General features: G+C 42.7%; 1 long non-coding RNA gene and 1 pseudogene across 1 annotated transcript in view; one reads left to right on the forward strand and one right to left on the reverse strand.

Annotated features, from left to right (window-relative positions):
- Positions 1-471: 471 nt before the first annotated feature.
- LOC105534094 lies at positions 472-1,712 on the forward strand (annotated as a pseudogene).
- The window catches only part of LOC105534093, a 20,618-nt gene continuing 13,977 nt past the window's right edge, over positions 1,565-8,205 (reverse strand). Inside the window, exon 4 of the long non-coding RNA XR_001005210.1 lies at positions 1,565-1,834. This is a non-coding gene — a long non-coding RNA (uncharacterized LOC105534093). The remainder of the gene's footprint in view (positions 1,835-8,205) is intronic.

An 8,205-nucleotide genomic window follows, 5' to 3' on the forward strand; every position in this document is an offset into this window, starting at 1 on the left:
AGGCAGGATTTTTTAAATGTCGCAGCTATCCTTCCAGTAGGAATACTCATCCGACAGAGTAATAATACTTTCCTCCTATAGAAGAATACTACAAAGACACTATATTAAAGGAAGACATTTCACTTTCCTTTGATACTAGACATCTTCTGTCTTCTTGTCTGAGTTTCAAGTGTGCTGATGCCGATTTTCTTCATTGCAGTTGCATGCTGCCCTCTAGTGTTTGTCCATATTATTACACCCTGTTGTAATAGGTTGAAGGTGGAGGGGAGGGAGCTCTGGGGGAAAGGAAATGTATTGGACATGGGATAGAACTGTCAAAAGCACGCAAACAATAGCCACTTAAATGGTGAAACATAATCAATGGTCCTATTTTTTCTGTAACAATAGAAAATGTTCTTGTTTTGGGTCGGAATAACAACAGCTAATATTTATTTACCATGTGCCAGGCACAATGCTAAGGGCATTGCAGACATTAAATCATTTAACCCAATAGAAGAAATAAGATGTAGTGTTTCATAGATCAGTAGGGTGATTATAGTTTAGAATAGCCTATTGTATATTTCAAAATAGCTAAGAGCATAATTCAAATGCTTCCAGCAAAAAGGAAGGACAAGTATTTAATTAAGGTGGTGGCTGTCCCAATTACACTGCTTTGTTCTTAACAAGTTATATAAATGTATTAAATTATCACATGTACCCCCAAAATATGTATATCTATTATGTATCAATAAAAAATAAAATTCTAAAAAATTTCATCCAACAATCCAAAGAGGGGAGAACTATCAACTGCTCTGTGCATGTGCAGTGCTTCAATGTCACATCAAAACAAAGCAAAATCAGGGAACAGAGTGATTAATGGGCTACAGAGCAACATGCCTAAGTTTTGTTGTGACTTCTGCAACACATACCTCACCCATGCCTGTCCATCTGTGGGAACCTACCATTGCAGTGGGAGGAAACACAAAGAGAATGTGAAAGACTACTACCAGAAATGGATGGAACAGCAGGCTCGGAGCCTGGCTGACAGAACAAAGACTGCATCTCAACAAGGAAGAACACCTCCAACTCTGTTCTCTGCTCCTCTTCCTGCAGGGGCGATGATCCAACCTCTCCCACCCGGGCTCTTTCTGTTCTTCACCAGGTATGATGCCAGCAGCCCGTCAGGGAGGCCCTCCCATGATGCCAATGATGGGCCCCCCTCCTCCTGGATGATGCCAATGGGATGTGCTCCTGGAATGAGGCTGCCCATGGGAGGTGATATGGTTCTGTGTCCCCACTCAGATCTCACCTCGAGTTGTAATAATCTTCACATGAGGTGGGAGGGACCCGGTGGGAGGTAATTGAATCATGGGGGGTGGGTTTTTCTCAGGCTGTTCTCGTGATAGTGAATAAGACTCACGAGATCTGACAGTTTTGTAAAGGGGAGTTCCCCCACACACGCTCTCTTGCCTGCTGCCATGTAAGACATGCCTTTGCTCTTCCTTTGCCTTCCACCATGATTATGAGGCCTCCGTAGCCATATGAAACTGTGAGTCCATTAAACCTTTTTCCTTTATAAATTATCCAGTCTCAAGTATGTGTTTATCTGCAGCATGGGAACAGACTAATACAGGAGGCCACATGCCAATGATGCCTGGGCCGCCAGTGATGAGTCCTCCCACCCTCCCACAATGGTGCCCACTTGGCCCCAAATGACTTGACCAGACAGATAAGAATAGAGGCAAGCCTCTTTAGATCAGTTTTATATTACTTGTTCTGCTTCACTGGGAGATCATGGTGCTGTGACTCTGGGTGTTTTCTTAACAGCATGACAAAGAAGACTTGCTCCTCCTTCCTATCAAAAAGAGAATAGTATTGAAGGGGAGAAGTGGGACCAGAAAAAGTGCAGTTTTCATTTGTATTGTGAAATGTGAAAATAAAATTATCAACTCTATCAGTTAAAAAAAAAAAGGAGCAAAATCAAGGGATACATGATGGATAGAGGAATATCAGAATGAAGATACACGCAGATGGCAGGGTCAGTGCTCTGTACTGCTGTTAATATTAACTGTAGTTAATAATATCTGGGTGGGGAGCTTTCAATTTACCCTCAAAAGTAAACCATTTCCTTTCCTTTTTAAAAAACAACTTTTTTGAGATACAGTTCACATACCATACAATTCACCCACTTGAAGTGTACCATTCAGTGGTGTTTAGTATGTTCACAGAGACGTGTAAGAACACCACAATGAATTCTAGATCGTGTTCATCACCCCAAAAGAAACCACATGCCCATCAGCAGTCACCCCCCATTTCCCCAAACTCCACTGATTCTAGAAAATCATGACTCTACTTTCTTTACAGATTTGCCTGTTTTGCCTATTCTATATTTCATACAAATAGAATCACATAATATATACACGGTCCTTTGTGACTGGCTGCTTTCCTTTAACGTAATGCTTTCAAGATTCATCCATGTTGTAGCATATATAATTCATTTATTTTTATCACTAAGTAATATTCCATTGTAAGGACACACTACATTTTAATTATCCATTTATCAGTGGCTGAATGCTTGGATTGTTTCTACTTTTTAACTATTACAAATAATGCTGATACAAACATATGTGTACAAGTTTGTGTGCGGACCTATGTCTTCATTTCTCTTTGGTGGAACTGAAGTGGAATTGCTGGGTCATAAGGCAACTCCATGTTTAACATATTGAGGAACTTCCACACTGTCTTCCCAAAGCAGATGCACCATTTTCCATTTCCTCCAATAGGGTATGAGAGTTCCAGTTTCTCTGCATTCTTCCCAATACTTGTTACTGTCTTTTTAGCTATAGCCATCTTAGTGAGTGTGAAGTAGTACTTCATTGTGGTTTTGTTTTGCATATCCCTGATGTTGAGCATCTTTTTGTGTAAAATCACTTCTTTTTAGCAGGGACATGAATGAAGTTGGAAGCCATCATTCTCAGCAAACTAACACAGGAACAGAAAACAAAACACCACATGTTCTGACTCATAAGTGGGAATTGAATAATGAGAACACATGAATACAGTGAGGGGAACATCACACACTGGGGCCTGTCAGGGGATGGGGGGCAAGGGGAGGGAGAGCATTGGGACAAATACCTAATAGATGTGGGGCTTAAAACCTAGATGATGGGTTGATAGGTGCAGCAAACCACCATGGCACATGTATACGTATGTAACAAACCTGCACGGTCTGCACATGTATCCCAGAACTTAACATAATATAAAGAAATATCCAAAAAACTCACTTATTTTTGATACTGGTAATACAGTAGTCACACAGACCACATTAGCATAAACTACTTTTTCTTTTGTTAGCATTCTAAACATCTCAGATAAAATTGTATGTAACAAACAATAAAAGAGATGGGGTTGAACATTCTGAAGATGGTAAGTCATTAATTCATTTATTTGAGCCCCGCTTAGAGGCAAGAGATGGTGCTGGGTGCTGGGAGCAGGGCAGACAGCCACACTGGGGCAGCCTCTGCCCACATGGAGCTTAACATTCTATCAGATGGGCTGGCCTTAAACAACTATTTACATAATTAAATAATCACATGCATAAAAAGCTCTGTAAAAGACAAGTAGCAGAGGCTCTGAAACTTATACCAAAGGGTCCTGATGTCATCTAGAGGTACACACTTGGATCCTCAGGGTGTACATGGTAAATGTGGTCATGGGTGGAGATAAGCTTATTTAGGGAAAAGGGGTAGATTTAGAAGAGAAGGGAGATCAGGGATGAGGCATGAGTCACTGCAATATGTAAAGGTTTCATAGAAGAATATTAGCCAAGCAGAAGAGTTAAGGAGGAAGACTAAAGAGGTAGGATGAAAACTGAGAGTTATCCAAGCTAAGAGATGAGACAGTCTCAAGGAGACAGGAAATCACAATACTGGAAACTGCCAAGAGGAGATGTACAACATGATGACCAAAAAATCTCCATCGGATTCAGCACCAGAGATGTTATGGTGACCTTAGCAGCAGTGGATGTGGCTGAATGGTGGGAGGTGAAATCAGCCTGGAGTGAGGTGAGCACTGTGGGAGAGGTAAGGAAACAGATAATACAAGTGGTCAGCTCCTTCAAATCTGTGTCGGTAAAAGGCAGAGAGGGGGAAGTAGCAGCAGGCAGATATCTGGTCAAGGGAGGGCTGCATTTAAGATGGCAAGATGAGGCGTGTTTAAATGTAGACAAGAAGGATCCACTCTACTGGTAAGGACAGGAGGATGAAGATACAGAGAGACGGCATAGCTCAGTGACAAGCAGCTCAGCTGCTGGAGCTAGACCACTTGGGTTCAATTCTAGCTTCGCCTGCTGCCTGTGGGACTTAGGGCAGGGTATTTGGCCTCTCTCTGACCCTGTTTCCTCATCTTTAAAATGAAAAAAATAAAATGAACTACTGTTATAAAGTTAAATAAGAATGAATAGAAAGGGCTGAGGTATAGATGGAGCCACTTTGCTGATGTAGGATTCCAGAGCCACACCAAATTTCCCCTCTCACCTGAGTTTTGCCCCTAGAGACACATGATTGTTCTCTTTTAATTTCTCACAACTGGACAGTTACTGACTCAAAGGGGTTTGCAATGGACTAAATGTCTGTGTCCTCCCAAAATTCATATGCTGAAATCCTAACCCCCACTATGATAGTATTAGGAGGTAAGGTCTTCAGGAGGTAATTAGGTCATGAGGGTAGAGTCCTCATGAATGGGATTGGTGTCCTTACAAAAGGAACCCCAGAGAGCTTTCTCACTGTCTTTGCTTCATGTGAGATAAAATAGGAAGAAAGCAACCTGCAACCTGCAAGAGGGCCCTCCCCAGAACCTGACCATGCTGGCACCCTGATTTATTTCCCACAGCCTCCAGAATTGTGAGAAATAAATTTCCATTGTTTATAAGCCATCCAGTCTACGGTAATTTGTTATAGCAGTGTATTAGTCTGTTCTCATGCTGTAACAAAGACCTACCTGAAACTAGGTAGTTTATAAAGAAAAAAAAGCTTAATGGACTCACAGCTCCACATGGCTGGGGAGGCCTCACATTCATGGTGGAAGACAAAGGAGGAGCAAAGGCATGTCTTACATGGCAGCAGGCAAGAGAGCATGTGCAGGGCAACTCCCATTTATAAAACCATCAGATATCATGAGACTTATTCATTGTCACGAGAACAGTGTGAGGGAAATGACCTTCATGATTTAATTATCCCTACCTGGTCCCACCTTTGACGTGTGGGGATTATTACAATTCGAGGTGAGATTTGGGTGGGGACACAGTCAAACCATATCATTCCACCCCTAGCCCCTTCCAAATCTCATGTCCTCACATTTCAAAACCAACCAAGCCTTCCCAATGGTCCCTCAAAGTCAACTCATTTCAGCATTAACACAAAAGTCCACAGTCCAAAGTCTCATCTGAGACAACGCACCTAAGAGCACCTAAGAGCCTGTAAAATCAAAAGCAAGTTAGTTACTTCCTAAATACAATGGGGGTACAAGCATTGGGTAAATACACCCATTCCAAATGGGAAAAGTTGGCCCAAACAAATGGGTGCAGTGGTTCATGCCTGTAATCCTAGTACTTTGGGAGGCTGAGGCAGAAGGATCACCTGAGCTCAGGAGTTCAAGACCAACCTGGGCAACATAGTGAGACCTCGTCTCTACAAAAACTTTTTTAAATTAAAAAAATTAGCCAGGTGTGGTGGCACACATCTGTGATCCCACTTACTTGGGAGGCAGGAAGATCACTTAAACTGAGGATATCAAGGCTGCAATGAGCTATGATTATGCCACTGTACTCCAGCCTGGGTGACAGAGTGAGACCCTATTTCAATCAATCAATCAATCAATCAATCAATCAATCAGTGCACCACTTTTTAGAGGAAAAGCCTCTCAAGTCTTCCTGGGATTTGAGGTCTTCCATTTCATCAGGGTGTTCTGGATGGGTAGCTTTAAGGGTAGGGCCTTTCTGACTCAGCCTGAGTGCCCCCAAAGACTTCAGCACCAGAAAGAGTCACTTTTTTAGTCCAGGCAGTGTCACCTACTTGTTTGAAACAGCATCTAACTGCCCAGAAGCCACCCTGCCCCTCTCTATAATGTGCTTCCCCACAAAACTAGTAGAGTTTGAACTGACAGTTACTTCTCCTCAAGTGAGATCCAATTCCCTGAATGCTTCAGGGACAGTATTGGGTGGTGGCTACAGTCCCACCTGACCTCCTGTCTAGGTCTCTTGGCTTTTCTATCTATTCAGATTCCTTGCCTGAACTTTTGATATAATGATTGTAGTGATCTGCCTCAGTATCTAACATCAAGACACTCGGCAAGTTTTCTCTTGAAACTGCATCTCCAACTCGTTTCCACCAGATTGGATTCTCTATGCTTGAGAAAAGAACAGCACAGGACTAGCCACCTGCTGCTTGGGACATGACACCCTGGGCCTTGCTTCTGTCCCTGTTAGTGCCACCTTTTTTGTTTCCTTCACACTTGGGCTCCTTCCTGTTTTTCCAGTTCTGTCCTCTACTATCCCACTTCGGAACGATTTCAATAACAAGGAGTAAAGGATCACCTCTCCCCCTTGCCTGCTAAATGCAACTGAAATTGGAAATAAAACGACCCAACCTCAGCTAAGTTGCAGATGCCAGTCATCAAAAATGAAACCTATAGATTCTATCCATTTTAGTAATTTCCCCGGAAGGCATAATTTTTTTTTTTTAATTTTTATTTTTCTGAGATGGAGTTTCGCTCTTGTTGCCCAGACTGGAGTGCAATGGCAAGATCTTGGCTCACTGCAACCTCTGCCTTTCCGGTTCAAGCAAATCGGGTTCAAGCCTCCACTTCCCATGTAGCTGGGACTACAGAAATGCACCATCACGCCTGGCTAATTTTGTATTTTTTGTAGAGATGGGGTTTCTCCATGCTGGTCAGGCTGGTCTCCAACTCCCAACATCAGCTGATCCACCCAAATCGGCCTCCCAAAGTGCTGGGATTACAGGCATGAGCCACCGAGCCTGGTCTGACATAATCATTTTCAAATTGATCTGTCCTTGTTTTTAATTCCATTCTGTAGCTAATATGGGAATTCAGTTACTTAAAAAATTCAATCTCTTAAAATTAAAAAAGGGGGCTGGGAGTGGTGGCTCACGCCTGTAATCTCAGCACTTTGGAAGGCTGGGGCGGGTGGATCACTAGGTCAGGAGATTGAGACCATCCTGGCTAACACGGTGAAACCGCGTCTCTACTAAATATACAAAAAAATTAGCCGGGCGTGGAGGCAGGCGCCTATAGTCTCAGCTACTCGGGAGGCTGAGGCAGGAGAATGGCGTGAACCTGGGAGGCGGAGCTTGCAGTGAGCAGAGATTGCACCACTGCACCCCAAGCTGGGTGACAGAGCGAGACTCCATCTCAAAAAAATCAATCAATCAATAAATAAATAAGGGAATCAATTAAACAAATCATGCCCTATCTTGTACTGAAGAACCAAGATCTACCTATATTCATAAAATTCTCATTAAAGTATGAATTAAAAGCTATAAAAATAATATGCTGCACACGTCTTTCTGAAGTAAGCACATACTGAAATCTGCTAATCAGTGATTCTTCAAGTGAGGAGCTTTAACTGGCTTTCCAGGATATTCTACTGGGATTAGCAAGGGAGAAAGAAAGCAGGTATTAAGAAATCAAAAAGTGAAGTGATTATGTTCATCCATGTTAAGGAGTTTACCTAGACTTCAATGATCCCCTCAATAATACAATGGTGAAGGATTCTAGAATCCCGCAGCTGAAAATGTCGAGTTCGATTATATTATTGTTATACATATTCCTTTTCATCAACTCGTAGAAGCAAATCCAATACAAGCTAATTGAGCACAAGATGCGGTGTTCTTAAAGTTTCATCCCTGAAGCAGCTGCATCAGCATCATTTGGAAAATTGTTAGAAATAAAAATTCTAGGCTGGGCGCAGTGGCTCAAGCCTGTAATGCCAACACTTTGGGAGGCTGAGGCGGGCAGATCACGAGGTCAGGAGATCGAGACCATCCTGATTAACATGGTGAAACCCCGTGTCTACTAAAAATACAAAACAAAACAAAACAAAATTAGCCAGGCATGGTGGCGGGCGCCTGTAGTCCCAGCTACGCAGGAGGCTGAGGCAGGAGAATGGCGTGAACCCGGGAGGCGGAGCTTGCAGTGAACTGAGATTGG

This window comes from Mandrillus leucophaeus, unplaced genomic scaffold (genome assembly GCF_000951045.1).
Source record: "Mandrillus leucophaeus isolate KB7577 unplaced genomic scaffold, Mleu.le_1.0 Scaffold130, whole genome shotgun sequence".
NCBI lineage: Eukaryota > Metazoa > Chordata > Mammalia > Primates > Cercopithecidae > Mandrillus > Mandrillus leucophaeus.